Raw genomic sequence first — 20,365 nt, 5'->3', positions numbered from 1 at the left:
ACCGCCTTTTCCTTACACCCATAGCCCTGGGTGAATTGTTGGAAGTTTGGCTGAGATGCACTTATTCCCAAAAATAAATTTCCGAGCACTTTGACAGAACATTCCACTGGCACGTTGGTTTTCTCGGGGCTCGGAGCTGTTTCTCAATCTTAAGCGAGGTGAGCTCTCCATTCAGCTCCATGATGAGGGTGATGTGTTGGAGCAGTTGTGCCAGGGCTAGTAGGGCCCATGGTAGAGAGTAGAGACCGGACGCTGGCTATGGCTTCTGCGTGGGATGAGCTTTTTCCTGACCCACATGCTGTGTTTGCTCCCGTAACACTTGAGTCCGGTACAGCAAATGTTTGTCCAGCGTTTTCGGGGCCAGGCCACAGAAATGCCCCCTTATTTGCTGGTGGTACAGTATAGCCCTCCTGTGCCTCCACCTAAACGCCCAGACACTAACAAACACATGAGTCAGTGCATTATGACGCAAGTAGGCTTTTCATTATGGAACCTGAAAATGGGGGGCATTTTTCCAATAAGCAACAGTGCTCATATCTTCAGCTGCTTTGGGTGAAAAGTGAAGATTTTATCTCTCCTGGAGGTTGCCCATGTTTAAAACTACACTGATCCAACACAAAAAAGCTTTCTATGTACAGTATACAGACACAGCCAGCCAGCCATTTAAGTGCACCCACAATCGAGATCAAGTCTGTGTCTGTGGCTCTGTGTCTACTTGATCTTTTCCTATTATGTCCTGTACTATCATGATACAAACGCAACTATCTTGATGAGGCCCAAGTGTGCTGTTGCCACCGCGTGCAGACGACCACCACCACCGCCTGCCTTCACACAGATGTGCCGCTGTGGCAAAGCAGCCATTACACACAGGAAGTCGATTCAGTCGGCTCTGCTCAGAACTCCGCCAGGAATGCCACCCAAATTATGCATAATTGCAGGGGGGCGTGGTCCACGGCAGGAACGGCATTTTATACAGATTACAGATATGAGTCTGAGTGCTGTGCCATTAACCACTGTGCACACAAGCCCTTCACGACATAACAGCCTTCTTCACATCTCTCCCCCCTCCTTCTCGAGCACTTTCTCTGTCTCTCTTCCCCTCTCACTTTGTCTCACGGAGAGAGCCAGCCAGACTGACAAACAAATTAACAGTAGGTAAATGTGTTCCTCAGCTTGTTCCTAATTTGGCAGAAGAGAAAGCATACCACCGACTCCCAGTCTGACAGGCTATTGTTAAAGCCAATTATCTCTTGGCTCAGAGACCTTTCTCGACTTTGCTGTCTGTACTTTTACTGCCAGCCAGTGCCCTGACTCAAGCATACTGACGTGTGGGACCCTTACAGCATACAAACTTGTAGAGTTTCCCCTCTATTTGTCTTGCACTATACTGTACTGTATATTCAGCCTTATGCCACAAGTGCATTCCTTAGGTGACAATCAGAGAAGTAATCAGATGATGACAAGAAGACGTCAAAGTGAGACATGTGTGATGTGATATGATTCAGTATGTGCTTATGAGGGGACTGGTTTCAGTGCTGTGAACTGTGACGGGAGCATAAGGAATAAGTCAAGGAGCTGGCAGACAAGGACTTGCCTGTTAGAGGCAGGGAGCTTTACCAGTGAGCAGATCAACCCACACCGCCTGAAAATATGATCAAGGAAAGCATTTAAGCAGGCTCACCAACACCAACAGAAATATTTTCTGAGTAAATATGCACATATTTTCGGAAAAGCTGGCAAGTTTTCCCTCTAGAAGTAAATGTGAATAACTTTGTGTAGTGTCAGAGTCTTCTTAAATTCCATAGACTACCGGCATTCATTTTTCTTGACTGACTATGGGCAGGAGGCCTATTTAGTCTGTCATATTGTTTATAAGAATATCTGTTCCATGGACTGACAAAACTCAATGCAAATACACATGCAGAGATTCTATCATATAATTTGTGGCTTTAAGTTTCCATTTCTGCAACAGGTTGTCCTTTCACACACTGCAATGCCAGTTGCTGATTCACTCTGGGATCTCAGTCACAGCACATTTGACATCAACTGACTTGCCAGTGTCTCTGCTTATGCCTGGTCTCAATTGTATGTATGAATAAGTGATTAAGCAGTGAGCTTGTGGTTCCTAGAGAAACTTTATTTTTAGGAACTCATGAAAATCCAAAGGAGGCAGACCAGGCACACAACCAAAGGCTAAAGTAAACAAGACTGTAAATTCACATTTGCAGTAGAAGAATCTACACTAAGTGAAGAAAATGCAAACTAGCCAATTAGAGACACCCATTTTTTGGAGCCAGCTTTTAAAAATCTAGGGTAATCTAACGTCCATTTCTTATTTTTCCCTGTGTTTACAAGTTTGATGAACAGCAGAATAGTAAACCAGTATTGAGCAAACTCAAAAAAGGCTATTCAGGCAAAACCTGCATGCGTAATCATGGTATAAAATGCCTTCACTGGCAGGCCACACGAAAAGATAACAGAGGTAAAAGCCAAGCCGTGGTCAATGGAGAATGGGCTTTTTGTGCTCATATTTTGCCCCCATCAGGAAGTGAGCGAGCCTCCCACTGGAGACCAGAAGACAGGTCCTCCAAAATGCTCCTGAGGAGAACAGAGCCTCAGTACAGTAGAGGCCCTGTCTATGCTAAAGTATGCTAACCAACACAAGGCCACTGTTTGTGCAACATTTGATAGATGTGTGTGAAGTGAAAAAAAAAAAGAATCTTCTCATATCCTTGTCTTTCTTTCCACTAGGTTTACTGGAATTGATGCATCTTCTTATTTTTTGGCATCATATTTTTCCCATAGAGAATAGGTTCTAAAAGAAAGTAGGGAAAGGTTTAGACACTGCTGTGAACCTAAAACTGTATGTCTAGATAATTACTCTGAATCATATATAATATTAATAATAAAAAAGCTATTCACAGCTCGAGGGTAACGTCCACTGTGATGTCAGTATTAAGCCACATACTCCACCCGTAAAAAAAGAAAAAAATGGAGCCTTTCTCCAACTGCATGGATGTCTGATTCATTCCGTGGGAATGACTGGTGGACTGCGAGCTCTCGCCTTTTCTTAGCAGAAGGCTGCGCAGCGCTAGCTGGGTTTTGTGGGCAACCAGGGGATTCTCTTCTGGGCCCTGTACTACAGCCACAGTTAGTCAGCGCCTCTTGGCAGAGTAGGGGGAGAAATGGGCCCCCTCCTTCCAGCACAGTAGCCTGCCTGGGCCCAGCACACACGTGCTGCAGTAAATACACCAAGGGAAGAGTAGGAGAGAGAGAGAGAGAGAGAGAGAGAATGGGAGGAGAGAGGGAGAGAAAGAAGGAGTAAAGGAGGGAGAGAGAGAGAAAGGGAAAGAGAGTAAGGGAGAGAGAAAATGGGAGTAGAGAAAGAAAGAAGGAGAAGAGAGAGACGAGAGAGAGAAAGAGAGAGAAGAGAGAGAGAGAAAGAGAGAGAAGAGAGAGAGAGAGACTCTATCCTGCTGCCAAGAGCTGGGCTCTGGCTCTGGCTCATCCTCCACAGCTGCAGGCTCTAATGGCTTCCAACTGCAGGAGAGCTCCTCAGGTCCACTCCAATACAGACCTACCCCCCATCCATGCATCTTCATTGGCCTGTCCACGCACATATCTCAGGCTATGTGTGTTACCTCAACAGCCAAGTGTTTCTACTCATGCTAGCACTATGTCCTCTCCCAAATCTGGATGAGTCCAAAACAGTCCAAATATTACACACGATACTCTAAACAAATGTCAAACATACCTCTGCAGAGTCAGCTGTTGGCTATTATGCTTTCATCTGACTGATGTTTCAAAAAAAGCCCTGTATGTATGACAAATGATAATAGAAGCCTTTGCTTACAATCTCATTTAACAACAAAATGACATCACTTCTGCTCTTCTGAAGCTCAACACTCCAAATTGAAGAACAAACCTCCAGTTTGAAGAAACAGCTTCTCGGAATTATATCAAATGAACTTCAATACTCTGGTTGGTTAAAATAAGTTTGCTTTGGGGAATCTACTGTCCAAAACATGGACCTGATAGGTAGAATCAGTCTGGCAGATCAGTCATACCATGCTGCTAACACATGCTTAAAATTCCACAGACTCCTTTCCTCCTCGTACCCCTTTTAACTGCAGGAGTTGAAAAGCAGCACAGTGCCTAAGAATGTTTTTCAGTCTTTTAAAAGTTATGGTTGGTATCCAATAGCAAACTGGTTACACTTCATGTGATTCAGACATAAGGATTTATGTGTACTGCTGCCAAATATATATGCTGTATACAGTATACAGTAGCTTGCAAATATACATACATAGGAAATAACCAGTATTATGGCTGTTTATGCTACTGCGTGTTAGTTGAATGTAGACCAAACCAAAACCATTGAAAGTCTAAGCCTGAGGATGAGACAAGTCAAACATCCAAGTATATTTATGCAAACTGTGTGGGAACATTAATCCCAATCAAAGCCAGCTAGGGTAAATGTTTTGATTTCCACGCAGTCAGACAGTATAAATCTTTTTATTAAGTGGCAGTGGCGCTTGCCACGAGTCGCGTGACTGGCTACTTTCACGCCACCTCCCAGACCTGATTAATGCTTCAACACTCGTCCAGTTTCCGTCCCCATCAACACAAAGCTGGCCTAATCAGCCTTTAATCACTTTAATAACTGAGTTGAGGCATAATCAGCTAAAGGAAACCTACTGCTTGAAAACAAATAGACACAGTTTGGGGGAAGGAAATGAGTATTATTGTTCCACTCACGTGAGTATGTTTGTGATGGCACTCTGACATTTACTTTTAACACAGTCAATCTGAGTGAGGCTGCAACTGTTAGCATGGTTGGAGTTCACACTATCATGAGAGAGAGAGATAGATGACATTAACATCTAGAGTACCATTTAGCTTCACTTCAGATCTTTTGCCAGTCATGGAAATGAATGAAGAAGGATGTGGTGGTAAATGCTAGATAGAACTACAGTACAGCATGTGGGAACTACAGTACAGCATGTGGGCCATGCTGTACTGTCAACAGAAGAATCAACAAATTAGAGGGACAATATGACAATAAGATACTCAGGGCCAGATGTACTAAGGCTTTTGCGCCCACTTCAGGTGTATATTTCACAAGTTGGGGTACTGCAGGTTTAAATACCATGTAAACTGAAGAACCACAGCATGCGCTTTCTGCGGGTTGGCCATGACACTGATAACACTCTGTTTGCAAATGTACGTACTGTACATCTGGCCCATAGTGACTACATGTACATACCCAGTGATATGCAAACTCATTTACAGTATATACTATCTTGCCAGTTTAACCATGAATCATATGTCAAACGTGGTCATATAATTGCTATTTCACATATGTTAAAATAACCCTCGGGGCAGTGTTTCCAAAGCCTTCTCTGCTTGCAAACATAATCTTGAGACAGTTATAGCTTAGCCTCACACATCTGAGAGAACCTCTTTGTTGTGTTGGAATATGTAAATCTTTAGAGAGCACAGAGGAACTAACCAACCAACGCACTTTAGTGGCAGCACTGTACAGACCTGTAGAGTAGACTGTGCCCATGAGGACTTCTTCCCCCGAGGGACTGTCAACCTGGCTCATTCAGACACGCCGAGTTCTTTTTTATTAAAGTCAAGGGAATGTTTCCCCTCAGGCCAATGGCATAGATAAGCCTATAATCATGTGCCATAAAATGATGAGTTTTCAGCTGACTGAAGAAATGCCAGTTACATTTCCACTCTGGGCTAAATGTTGTATACAAACCATCTGACAACATTACAGTCAAGATTACAGCGCTCTTGTCAAGGTTGATTTCATGGTAACTTCTGAGCTGTCTCAATATCATACTATATAGTACAGGCTCAGTTATAGCAAAAATCATTATCAAGATTTTATTGTTTAATACTGAGATCACGATTATCAAACATGCATTCTCAGTGATTTTGGAGCTCATCCACTTTCAAAACTTTTCAGATTATTAAATTGAATTTGATAGAGTGAGTATGAGTATTGATATGAAACTGAATGTAGCAGAATAATCATTATATTTCACTATGTTGTTATCACAATGGTTGGAAGTCATAATCATGATTAATTGATTAATTTGATTAATTGCACAGCCCTACTCAATGACTAGGCCCACCAAAATGATTCACCTGAGTGAACATGGGTGATTCAGGGGGTTCCTATGCCAACCAAGTTACACTACCTAGTTGGTACAGTATAACAAAAGCCTTACAGATGTGTAATAATTGTCAAAAGATGCACAATGACAACGTAATTGGGGCAGCATGAGATCTAAGCCGGAACTTTACATGGATGTGCATTCTCACTCTTTTTCACACAGGACATCCTAGGCCTTTCTGACACAACAGTACATAATGGAGTCTTGTGCAAATGCAGTATGTCTATACATTTAAGCCCACTGTAGAAATGTTCTTAAGTAATGTCCCCCTGTCTTTCACAGCAACTATTGATAGGTGGAAAAGTCTCAGGCATTTGTGAATGCCAAGGTAAACTGGGACCTACTCCTCTGTGACAGAGCCGCTTCCTGTCTTTCCCTCTCACACGGCAGTGCTTGTCGACCTTTGACCCCGGCATCTGGGAGTCAAATGGTCAACAGGTATGGAAGGTGATGACGTAACACTGCTATGACCCAAAGACAAAATGATATTGACTGTTACTAAGAGCAACGGTTCATAAAAGTGTGTCTCATTTTTAATTTCTCCTTAAATAAGATTGTTGTGGATGTAACAGTCTGCTTTGTCCTGGTAACATTCCACTTTTTTTTTTGCTCTGCAAGTTTCAACAATGTCTTTGCTTGTGGCAAAATACTGAGGTACTTTTTTAATATGTCACAAATTTGAAATGACTCCTTGGGCTGACCAAGGTGGTCTATTGTGTCCTCAAATGACGAGCTCAGCTGGCTTTTGCTCTACCACACACAGCAAGAAAACAAACTCACAGGGGTAAGTCATACCAGATGCAAATAAACCTCCATTCAAAACCCAACACGCTGTTTCAAATTCAGATATACTCCAGAAGAAACAACACATCTGCCATTTATGGCAGGAATATTGTCTCTCATCAGTTATATTATACATATTGTTTGTTTCATAAATCATGGGGCATGTGAACATACATAACAGTAGGACTACTTGTTATTTCAGATAATGCTCAACTGATTTCTTGAAGAAACAAACAGTGTCAGGGTCCAAGATGCTGTTGGCTTTTGTTAATAAATCACCCTTAAGCATTGAAAACAATCGGGAGGCTCAATTCCTCAAGTGGTTTACCCATACTCTTTGTCTGCCAGCAGGCAATCCATGCGAACGACTACATGTGTGCGTGAACTGTTCAATTTTGGGTGGCTCTTCTTACAGACTAAACAGATGGTCCTAACACATGCGGAGACATGTCTATTTAGGAAGATGAGTGAGAGACACCGGCAAGATTAAGTAGGAAGTAGCTTCCCCCTCTTTGAATTTCATAATGCTATGTATGCTACTTCCGGATGGGAACAACTGTTAACCTTGCCTTTGTTATGATAGTGTCAGGTCGGTGGACATTGGTCACACAACTGTCCTCATTGAAATTGAAAACTGAATTAAGTGACATTAAGGGGCTTGAAAGTTTTATAATCGGTCATAGACTCTATTCATTTGTTCATAATGTTAGGCATATATGCATATCACAGAAAAAAAATTATGCAGGGAAAGGCATGTTTACCAGTCGCATATTATCATATACTGTATTTCAGGTATTGTCATGAGGTAGGCAACTTATTAGCTATCAGAATTTTCCTAGCTTACTGCTACTGTAAAGAAACCTATTCCAATCACCATCTGGACACTTTGACTGGCACAGGGGTACAGGCCTGCATCAATGGCAGTAGAACACTATTTATGGCACATGAGTAATGACCAGAATCTCATTCAGAGGAATAATACACCATAATAAACACATTCTTGGCAGTGGAGAAGGGAACAGGAGTTATTAAAACTTCCCCACCCAAAGACTGACCCCTGAAGCCTTTGGCCCACTGCTTGGACTCAGATCTTTGTGATGATTGAGCCTCTTTGGATCACAGACCGTCCCATTTCAGGAGAGCAGCTTGAGAGGTTGACCCATAGCCCGATGGGGAGCAGCAAATCCAAGTAAAATGGAGAAAAGTTCCGGAACTGCTCCAGCCAGACAGAGAGAGAAGCCGTGGCGTCAGGGGTCAGTGAAGCTTGAGGATTTTCTGACGCTTTCCTGTGTGGCATGTCAGCAAATCTCTTTCTCTGGGAAAGCCAAACTAGCCGGTCCCAAACAGCCGTGGACACCAAGTAAACACAATATAATTTTCTTTCTCTTTTTTCCAGACTACAGCTTGAGGGACCAAAAGGACAATAAACAGTGCCCCCCCCACCCTGCCTCTCCCCCTTCCTCGTCCTCAGCCCTCTATCCCACCCAGCCCCTCTCGCTGACGGGTCGAAAACAAAAGCAAACACTCCTGTGCCGACCACTGCCGCATTAGCAGACAGCTGGGTCCCATTAGCGGATCTCTGTGAAGCGCTATCTCATCGGGAGGAATCCCAAACAAACTGGTCCTCCTGCCTGTTTGTCTGCTCCCAGTGCCAGCCACACCACCCTGTATCGGTGGCATTTGTCCGGACCACATGACGTTACTCCCTGCAAACACTGAGGGCAAATCCATGATGCCCTTTGACCCCTATGCCTCCTTGCATTCCAGATGTGAACTAGGAGGCCTACTGTTGTTATTGATGACCCCTTCATGTATGAAAGACGGGGATGGGATGCATCTCTGTGTATTAGAGAATTTTAAACGAAGATGGTTGGCGACTTGCAGTGGGAGCCATTTTGGAGTCTGGTGCAATAAAATAAACGTCTCTCAAACATATTGTGGAGAGGTGAAAAATTAACCTGACTTTCGCCAGATCCTGTAGTTCGCTGTCTGCTTCACACAAGGATCTGGGACTTCTCGATAGGAGATGTATTTATGAAGGCGGGTCCTTGTAAAACATCCTCGCATGTGATTTGATAAACCACTTGCCTGTTATCTTGAATGACGTGCTAGGCTTCTTCAAGCTCTTGCCAAACCCGGTCGGAAGAAGAGTAAAAACATCCTTGCCACCAATAAATGTCTTCAAAACTATTCTCTGTTAATCTTTTAAAGAATGAATACTCGATAGATTCGACAAAACGGTTGAAATAGCAGAATCAATGTCAGCACAAGACTCCTCGCTGCGTGCCGCCATTGTTATTTGAATCAAACACTCGCTTGGTTGGTTGCTCATTTTTTTATCACTGGCAGGGGTTTGGATTGCCCTCGCGTCCAGACCCTTGTGTGGAGCTCAGTGAAACGCCTCTGGTGGAGCATGGCGGAACTACAAGGGTCTGGCGAGAGTCAGGCTAGTGAAAAATAGCCACTGCTGTCTAAATGACTCTCCCTGGAATAGTAGGCACAGAAAATAACTAGCTGTAGTTATTTCTGTTTTAAACCTTTGTTATGATTAAACTTAATAGCCTTATGAGCAGATGCCAACAAGGGCTTCACCAAAGGAGCCATACTTTATGAAGAATTTGCTGAAGTAGAGAGACAGGAAAAGGGAAAAAAATGGGGAAACAGAAGGAGACCTATTCCCCCCCACTGCTGCCTCCACCACCTCCTCCTCCTGTAAGCATTAAGATGGCCATGCCTCTCAGACTAAGCGCCCATTGTTGGAGCTAGGCTCACGGGCCTAACTCATGCGGCAACCACCCCATCTGGATCAAAGAGCCTCATCCAGTGCTGCCCCACTCTCTTCCTGTCTCTGGGGGGGGGGGGGGGTTAGTGGGTGGAGGTGGGATTGAGGGTCAGGTGGTGGTGGTGTTTGGGTATGTAGGTATGGGGTGGGGTTTGAGGGGTGGCGGGTTCTCAGAAGGCCATCGACTTAGTGTGAAGGCCATGGGACAAAGGTGCCATTCATGGGCTCAGACATGGAAAACGTCCTCCTCCCGAAAGCGGAGCTGAGGGGAACCTGCTAAAGCAACACAGGGGCCTGGTGTTGTGCGGTGGGGTGGCTGGGGGAAGTGGGGAAGATGAGGCCGTGGATTGGGAGCCGCTCAAATATCAGTGCGGAGTGGAGGCTTTGGAGTGCGAGTATCCGAAATCCTCGTCTTAGGAAATGAGGGTCCGAGCTCATTTCTCCAAAGATTGGATGGAGGGGTGGGGGCCCATGAAGTCCTGCGATGGAGGCCCTCTGAAGACATGGGGCCCAACACCATTCAAACATCTGGCTCTGACCCACATACACTCTTACTGACTCTTTGCCTGGCTCCATTATTGACCTGTACAATCCAATGCCTTTGTTATGATAATGTCACGAGTCTCTCTCTCTCTTTCTCTCTCTCGGTCCTCGGAGTTGCAGAGGCCAATGGGGATCTCTTTGTAGGGCTTCAAATGGACTGCCTTTACAGTATGTCCAACCAGTCAGGTCCATTCCCCTCCCAGTCTCTCTGATGAGATGAAAAAAGCATTTTCTAAAAATGGATGAGGATAAAGTCAGAAAGTCAGACTGGAGGCTACAACCAAAGTCCCCTTTCACTGTTCTGTGCAGAAAACTGCTGAGTGTTGTTTTGCTTGGAGCCAGTAGCTGACTTTGAAATATGATCAATGCAAAAGCGACTGTGATGATCAAAGCACAAACAGATTTTGGGTGGCCGAGAGCTTCCGATTGGCATATTTTATGTATTTGGAAGTCCACATTTATTTTGATTAGAGAGCTCTCCCAACCCAGTCGCTCAGGATGCAACATCCTATTTCCTGTTGAGGGGCAAAAGATTTTCTGTCCTGCTGTGCCGTCTATCAGTCTGGAAATCTCAGAACTTCTAGGGCTGTTTATGATTCTGCTATTGTGTCATGTTATATCTGGCAATGGGAAAGCAAAACAAAACACAAAAACCCTTATTAGGTCATTCGTCGGTCGGGAAAGTCGTGACTTGTGACCATCCCGGTATTCGACATCAACCTTCAAAGGGGTCATTTAGAGAGAGACACATCATCAAAAGATCCAGGCATTCTCTCACACAGCAATGTGGGTCACTAAGATTGGATAGAGCAGATAATAGAGTGGATCTACTTCCATGTAAAAGGATGACCATAGTGTTACCAATGCAATCGTCAATGGGATTACTTAGCAACATTTATGATTACTCTGTGATCAACACAAAATAACATCAAGAATGGGGTTGCTAGAAATTAATTTGAAAGGAGTCACTGCACAAGTGTGAAACTGAATAACAGCAACATGGAGATCCAGCCATGCTCAATCCAGCCACACTTTCACTCAGCATGTGGACTGTAATAGTCACTTACCACTTAACGGCAGGAATTAGGTAGTCATTAGCGATGACTTGGGGAGGTGTGTGTGGACTGCTCTGAACTGGCGTGGGCAATAACAGAGTGCGCTCTTAAGTGATGTGTACTGGGGATGAGACCCTGTCAGAAGTCTGTCAGTGGGGCGTAATGGATACCTCTGTCCTTGCCCCCTCCCCTCACGCAGGGGCAAACTACTAGCCCTCAATCATCGCCGTCACCACCAACCCCAAATAAGCGGCGAGGGTCACGTGCACAGATGTGACGAGGTGATGAGTGCAGGGTGACCTGCTCCCCAGTGATAAGGAAGAAGAAAAAATGGCCTGGGCTCTTCAATATAACACCAAAATAACAAGTATTCATTAGGACAGGTAAACATTTGTTGCTATAATCACCCACCTAAAAACTACTAAAGACTGACTTCAGTGTTCTTTAACCGCACCACAGAATCATCCACGTCAAACTCATCTGAACGCAAAAGATGCCGGTGACCAACTGACCAAGACTCACACTGAATTGTGGCAGCTGTGTCAATGTACTTAACAAGGTAGACAGGAGAGAGAGAGAGAGAGAAAGACAGAGAGAGAGAGAGAGAGAGAGAGAGAGAGAGAGAGAGAGAAAGAAAGGTGAGACTGGTGCTGGGGCTGTTGTGCTGTTGTGACGCACCAGGCAGAGCTGAGCTGGCCTTGGCTGGACTGGGATGGGCTGAGGTAGGGTGAGAGTGGAGGAACCCTGCCCAGCCCAGGCTGTGGGTCTCTGGGCTTGGTTGCTGAGAACACTAGCTCTCTGTGTGTGCGGAGGTGACTACCGCTGGGAGACGCTATCTTTACCCCTTCTGGCACAATGGCTTCATACACACGGCCCCCTAAGCCACAGGCACACAGCAAAGCTGACTCAGGAAGAGTGCGCCACCTACTGTTAAGAGACAGCCGTGACACCTGTTTAAAAGGACTTCAGGGCGTTTATTTCACCAAAGGCGTGGTTGAGGGAATGATATATGGAGCGACTTTGCAGTATACATACTTACATACACAGCACAGACGCTGCACAATGATTAATGTGTCATCACCTCAAATACCTCAATCACCTCAAATGCCTCATGTTTACATACTGCCAATAAAATACAAAAGCAGATACACAGAGACGCACATATGCAAACAAAGAGGCCTTGGCATTGGAAGGCACCGATAATCCTTTGCACAGTCATTTTCCATCATGTGTTGTACACCCCTCAGGCGACTTTGTGGTCTGGACGCTGTGCTGCAAGCTTTATTTCCTTTGGTGTACGTTTCTTGCTAGACAGCTAGGCAGAGTGGAAGTGAAGAAAAAGTAGAGAGAGAGAGGAAAAGAAGGCAACAGAGAGAGAGAGAAAGAAAGAGACAGAAAGACTCAATAAAACTAAATGCAGAGAGAGAGCGACAGACAGAATGAAAGAGAGAGACAGATAGGCCAGACGAGAAAAAAACAAAACACAGAGAGAAAAGAGCAACCGATCAGTCAGTGCTTATTGGAGGCAGGAGTTCCCCTGTCTAAACTCTGCGAGGGCCATTATTGTAACAGTTCCCATGGCAATACAATGCATTCCAAGTGCGGAGCAGGTCCCATTGTGCTCTGTCAAGAAAAGAGTGTGTGTGGAAACACAGTGCTGTGAAAGAATCTCTCTCTACCCCTCTCTCCCCGTTTCCCTCTGTGTTGCTGTCTTTCCCACCCCTCCCCTGTCTCTCAAGGCTTCTCTTTTAGGAAGCAAAAAAAAAGAAACTCAGATTTGATTCTAGTTGTTGATCACAGACATCAGTGATGTTTTCAAAGCGCTGCTCTTCAAAGGCAAGTGACTGAGAGAGCAACAGCCATAAACTACTGAGACAAGATGGGTATGCAGAACAGACGTGCCAGTGCGTTTTTTGGGCTGACTAAAATAACTGCCTAAAACTAACATCAAACCCAGCAAGTTGACACACGTGGATGCAAATATCTATCAAACAGTGTCTGTAGCATTATCATGTATACAGTACGTCAAATGAAGGAAGATTCTAGAACTCACTGATATCCAATAAAAAACTGACAACAGATATACTGCTGAGTTTGCTTAACTCCCTGTTAGCCACTGAGCCAGGCAAGCGTCTCCAGTCTTGAATGGGTTTTCATGTTGCTTAATACCCCAGATAAATCTTGCGCTGTTTATATGGTAATAAAAACAATGATTCAACACTGCCACAAGAGCCACATAAACACACACACACGTGCGCTGGCACACACACACACACACACATTTTATGCCAAGTGTGGTCAGTGACGCTGGGTTCTTGCAGATGCATTTATATATATATATAAATATATATTTGGGCAGTCATCTAGTTGGCTCCGTAGGGGACTGACCATGAGTAAGCGTGTCCCATAAAGCCAGTATTCCAGCACATGCCTCCAACCCACCCCCCAACCCCTCCGCACATAACACACATACCACAACACGTCAGTAGGCTCGGAAACAGAGCCACTTCAGCTCGTACGAAGCGTTAGCACGGGGAGCGAGCGCAGAGAGCTGACTGAGGGCTTCCAGCAGCACCTCTTTGTATGCAGCAGCAGCAGCAGCAGCGGCGGTGGCTGACTCTAAGTGGAAGTGAAGCGACTCTGACCCAGACTCTGAACTGTTCCCGTCCGTCCACACCACATCAGCCCAGCGGGCGTGAGATAGATCCAGCAGGGGTGGAGCCCTCGTTATGGGACTGATGGTGACGGAACCAAAGGGTCTGGAGAGAGGGATGTGCTTGGGGTGTGAGAAAGTCTGTGTGTGTGTGTGTGTGTGTGTGTGTGTGTGTGTGTGAGTGTGTGAGAGAGAGAGAGAGAGAGAGGGAGAGAGAGAGAGAGAGAGAAAGAGAGAGAGAGAGAGGGGAGGGGAATGTATGAGAGGTTAGGGTTGGGGTAACGAGATGGGGGTGAGGGGGTACCTGTAAATTGGACCACCTGTCCGCTAATCTTAACTACCAGCTGAGAGTTTGGCGTAAAACTGTGCTTGGCTGCAGACTGTCTGCTACCAATTTTCATTCCTCCGCGCCTTGGGTTTGGCTCACGCGCAGTGACCTCGTTAATAAAATCATACAAAAAACCATCAGCTTCAAAGACGCCCTGGCACCGACGACGCTCGCTGTCTGCGTTCCTCCCCTCCCCTCCCCTCCTCCACGAAAAATTTCTGCTTGGTCACTCTTGTGATGCCGCCTGTAATTAGGGAATTTTTTAATTATGAAACTGAACTGAAACTCTGATCATGATCTTTGGGGGATTTTAAGGCAAGTAAACAAAAGGCTGAGCCAAAACAATATGAGAGACGGAGAGAGAGAGAGATGCCTGAGAAGAGCATCACCTCCACGTGTTTACACAAGCGTGTGTTTACGCTGGGTAGACCAGTGGATGGTGGTGCTGCGGGGGAGGACGTCATTATCTACTTAAGAGTGCTTATGAGGGACAAACAGCGCAAAGAGAGGGCCTGTGAGGACAAGTGAAATATGTTTGCAGCAGTGACACTGTCTGAACCCTAACTATTCAAATGATACCCAAACTAATGAGAGTATGTGTGATCATTAAAATATCATGATGAAAAAATAACCAATGCAGCTGCATGATGCTGAGGATTAGACCACTGCGTGGGAAACTCAGTTCTGATCAGTCACTGGAGGCATCTGGACAATTCTTTTTTAATCGCCTGCTGGGTTGAATAATCTGACTTTTTCAGCAGCACTTTTAGTGTAGTTATCAGTCTGAGATGTTCTCCAGAAGATGTACTGTATATGAGTGAGAGTGAAATTGGGGGGCATTTATTAATCATGCTGGCAGAGCTATAGTGCCACCATCAAGTCAAGAAGCATTTTCACCAGTGGTAACTGTGAAGGCTTTAACATTGGCAACTACCTTGCATCGTAAGGTTTTGGCCTTAGTAACTGCCTTGTGTCTTACTTTTTTTGCCTTGGTACCTACCCTATGTCTTAAGGTTTTTGCGTCTTAAGGTTTTTGACTTGGTGACTACCTTGTGTCTTAAGGTTTTTTTGCGTCAGTAACTGCCTTGCGTCTTAAGGTTTTTGACTTGGTGCCTACAGTACCTTGTGTCTTAAGGTTTTTGCATTGGTAACTGCCTTGCATCTTAAGGTCTCTGCCTTGGTAACAATCTTGTGTCTTAAGGTTTTTGATTTGCTACCTGGCTTGCATCTTAAGGTCTCGGCCTTGGTAATGATCTTGTGTCTTAAGGTTTTTGATTTGCTACCTGGCTTGCATCTTAAGGTCTCTTCCATGGTAACCCTTTAGGCACTTACTGTATCTCTCCAGTTTTAGACCAAAGCTCCTCATAGCTGATTTAAGCTAAAGCCTCAGTGACTCTCCTTTCCTGTGTTGTGTGCTTCGGCCCTGAGTCCCAGACAGAGGGCAGTGCCCCCTGGCCCAGTGGGTAAGGATTAATGTCTCTCTGTGACTGCCCACTGCCTCTCTGATCCTCTGCCATGTGGATGGATTTATAAGTTCTGTGCCACTTCGGGCTGCCCGCTGGCACAAAATGTTCTGGCACTCAAAACAAATTTACTGCTGTCAGAAACTGGTGCAGTTCTGTCTTTGTCTAATTAGCACACACAGGGAGAGAGAGAGAAAGAGAAAGACAGAGACAGAGAGAGAGAGAGAGAGAGAGAGAGAGAGAGACAGACAAAGTGCAAGAGGGTCTGGATTCCTGCAGCTGACTGTGCTAAGTTATGGGGATGTGGGGGGTGCGAGCTAATTGGCTGAGGGGGTTTTCAGGCCCTTCCTTAGCAAACGTTACAACATTCCAGTGTCAGCCCAACTCTCTTCCCCGAGGATAGACGCAGTGCCGAGTCGGGCCACGGCCGACCCCCTGCCTCTGATGGTGGAGCATGACTAGCTCTAGCTGGCTGGGCCATACTGACTGATTCTAACCTGCTTTTGACGATATGTGAAATGAGCTGAAGAGAGGCATTCAGCCTCTGCGGTGCTGTGGTGCAGGTATAAAAACACTAATGGTATTTCTGAGGGAGACTGAGCTTCACGCTTTAACACCGAGGCTTTACCATCTTCATGTCGTTTCTGGTCGAGTCTGAACACGCAGGGGGGGAATGTCTGAGCTCCCTTTCTCCTTCTCCCTCACTCTCTCTCTCTCTCACTCTCTCTCCCTCTCTCTCTCACTCTCTCTCACACTCTCTCTCTCTCTCTCATTCACTCTCTCTCTCCCTCCCACGTCCTCTGTCTGCTTCTCTGTGTACACTCAAATGAATAAAAATCCTGCTCAAATTACAAACACAACACTATGTCAATGCCTGAGGCCAAGCTTATTCCAGACTTCCGTTGAAGGTCATATACCTTAACAACACACACACACACACACACACACACACACACACACACACACACACACACACATATATATGTAGTCGTGTAATGTGTTGACACTAACATGACAAATACTGCATGCACAATTGCACACACACACACATGCTCCTCTGTCATGCACACAGCCCATTGCCATGTGTAGACACGACCATTATCGGAGCTCTTAGCGCAAGCAGACCACCCTCCCTTCATCGCCTCGCCTGACTTCATCACCTCGCTCTGCTCGCAGACGTCTTGACTCTCGCCGTTCACCCGCAACGCAACTCTGATAACCATCAACATCAATTAAACACCGCTGCTATACATCTGACGAGGGGGCTGAGCGCTAAACGCCGCCAGGGCTTGGGGCTTCCAAGCGGTGCTCCTAGCCTGTGGAGACCCTGCTGACAGACACGCCAGGCCTCTCGAGGATTACAGCTTAATGGCTCCTACAGTATGAAACATCTTCATCAGAGCTGTGTGTGCTCGGATGACACCGAGGCCAGACTACTTCCTGAGGCCTGTGGAATTTCAGTAAAGTACTAGCTCCGTATTGAATTTGACAGAGCTAATATTGCTAGCTGACGTCCTTGTGGTTAAGTCTCTCTACTATCCTCTCACTTGCATGGATGAAGACGAGACCACTGATACAAGTTCGGTTGGCCCGAGCAAATTGAAGACTTATTTGGATGAATCTGCTTAAAACTATTGGAGATCTTTTTTTTTCTTTTATTTCTCATTACAGTTTTTTCCAATCGTTTACACACTAAAATCAAGATTAACAGACAGTTAACAATACTTAACACTTAAGAAGCAAAACGCCTGCGCAGAGTAGTACAACAGTAAGCACAAATTCAGCTTCACACTTTTTGCGAAACATTACACACAGTGAATGTCAAAACGTAAAACACATTTTCACACCTTAGACACAGATAAAGATTGTTAGGTACTTCCTTGTCATTATAAAGCCCTGGCTTGCCAATGACCACACCAATGAACAAATTGAATTATCACATCCACCAGGTGTGTAAGCACACATGTGCAAAATTGAAAACGCAGCACTCAGGTGTGTTATGCTCGATCCTCGAGGGGCGTTCCCACTGATCTATAACTAACACTGGATAGACTATCCCATTGTTTTCGCCACATCATTCTTTATGTCTATCAGTGAGGATCGAGGCCAGAGGAGCGAGGGAGGACGTATAAAAGCCCAAATGAGAGGCACCCATAGCCTGTGATATGGTGAACTCTTATGGCCTGATCCAGCTAGACAGAGAGATGATTAGAGTATTATGTATTGTTGTTACTTGTTTGTATTGTTGCTTTAGTTTTACTTCAGTGACTGTAAGTGTACAGTACTTTTTGTTTGTGTACAGATTTTTATTTTTCTACACTTTACAGTAGCAAGAAATATAATTTTGGCATTTTCTGTTGATTGACTTGTCACTGTAACTGAACATATGGTTTAGTGAAAGAAAGAAATATTGTCTGCAGCATCAGTTTTGTGCATTGCTTGATGAGGGTTCATCAAAAATATTTTTGTCATCTGAATTATCCTAATGCTCTCAAACAATATGTCTGAATAAGATCCATATATTGGAAGAGGGTTTTTACAGATGTGTTTTGAATTTATTGTGTTGGTGTGTATAAGATAGCGACAGTGTGGAATCATTCAAAGAATGTGTTAGTGATATGAGAACAGTATAAGGTTTTATCAATGTGTTTATTGTTTTGACAGAAATATTTCATTTTGCTAACAATCTGTTATGTTCTGCTGATTGGGTGTTGTGTTTGGTTAATTGTGTGATATGTTTAGACAAAAAGAGCCCCGTTTTCAAAATTGTGTGTAAACGATTGGAAAAAACTGTAACTACCACAAAAATACCACTGCTGCTTGCCCTGACAGGGTGATCTCAGCCCTGTGAGGATCTGTTTTAGACATCAGGCCGTGGACTGAAGCTGACTGGCAGGACTCTGATGCATTCAGCATGGGCCTCAGAACTCGCCGCTGCGAAAACAAATGGGAGTGGAGGAGGAGGAGGAGGAGGAGGAGGAGGAGGAGGGAAGAGTAGTGGGCTACTGACTGTGTGCAGCGATAGGAACGCAGAGAGAGAGAGAGGAGAAAGAGAGCGGAGGATATTGCTGCACATATGTGAGCGAAGCTGAGGCCATATGTCTTTCTCTCTCCCTCTATCCCTCCATCTCTGTCTCTCTCTCTCTCTCTCTCTCCATCTTCTCCACCCCTGCCTCACTCTGCCAACCCCGCTCTACCCCTCCCCTCCCCATCACCCCACCCCAGCTCAGCTCAGCGCCTCAGCTCTGCCATCTGGGCCACAGACAGGAGCTGGAGCCCCACCCATACTCTACCCTGCACTTCCCCTGGCGTAGCCAGCCTGTCTACTAATATATACACACACACACACACACACACACACACACACACACACACACACACACACACGCACACACGCACACACAAAGAGAGAGAGAGAGAGAGAGACTGGTGACCTCACAAATACGCAGTAGGTCAAAATAGTAGCTTGAGAAATAGGTAGAGAAAGCACACACACAAAAAGTGACACAAACTGTTACTGGTAATTAGCATAAACTAGCAAATAAGGGGACCTTCATTTCATTATTTATATGAATTTTCCTTTTCTTGTGAACAATCCCTCTTTATATAGTTTAACAGGTGTCATTAAAGGGGTAAATGAAAATGACTGCTTAAAACTTCCATTTTCATGCAGCTTTTGTATAATACCTGATCATACTTATTTCCATCAATATATTTCTTTGAAGAGCCACAGGCATGGAAAAGTGTCTGAGTCATCAGAAAAGTCTCAGGTCTGGATATTATATAGAGATGCAGCGAGAAAGTGTTTGGGTGATCTGCACTCACGTGCCTGACTGAGAGAGTGGAACATTTTGGAGAGTGACAACACTGGGCCTTCAGCAACTGATTCGGAGCCAATGAGAGAGAGAGAGAGAGAGAGAGAGAAAGAGAGAGAGAGAGAGAGAGAGCACTGCCTTTCTCATAATCGTTCAAGTTATAGAGCGATTGAAGGGTGGGAAGAAAGACCTGAAATCGAAGGGATTTAGAGCAAGGTTTTTTAGGGGACACAGATGCAATTTTTCATTTAGATGGTGAGGATGCCATCTAGTGGTCTAACACAGAACTGACACTCTGACAGTTTTGCCCCTTTCAAAAGTGTTATCAGACTGTACTTCAGGAATTTGTCTTTAAGTATGGGGAATAAGATGAAATATTTACATGTCTTTTATGATAATTCTGCAAGTACCATTTTTTCTTGGCCATTCAGTAGATGGCAAAAACAGAAATGCTAACAATGAGTGACTGCTGTGAAGTGAGAATTTGTCGCTGACAGGAAGTCTTTGCAGCAGTTCAGCCACACATGACTGACAGAGCCAGTTGGAACGGGGCTTAACCAAAAGACATCAAATAGAAAGAAATAAAAAAAAGTTGCCAAGAATTAAATCACAAGGTGAAAAGTCGAAAACTTGGGGATTTGAATCAATTCTTGAGTTCACTATCTAGATCTGACCAGCACGACACGATGCAGTGCGACACAACACGATGCAGGGGATCACCTCACTGACACCACCCTAAACAGAGGGCGGAG

At 44.9% G+C, this 20,365-nt stretch overlaps 1 protein-coding gene across 1 annotated transcript in view; it reads right to left on the bottom strand.

Moving 5' to 3' along the window:
- The window catches only part of col2a1b (collagen, type II, alpha 1b), a 140,510-nt gene that overhangs the window by 75,259 nt on the left and 44,886 nt on the right, over positions 1 to 20,365 (bottom strand). The gene's annotated exons all lie outside the window — the stretch shown is intronic.

This window comes from Sardina pilchardus, chromosome 9, assembly GCF_963854185.1.
Source record: "Sardina pilchardus chromosome 9, fSarPil1.1, whole genome shotgun sequence".
Lineage (NCBI taxonomy): Eukaryota > Metazoa > Chordata > Actinopteri > Clupeiformes > Clupeidae > Sardina > Sardina pilchardus.
Note: the sequence above shows the minus strand (reverse complement) of the source record. Positions and strands in the feature narration are given on the sequence as shown.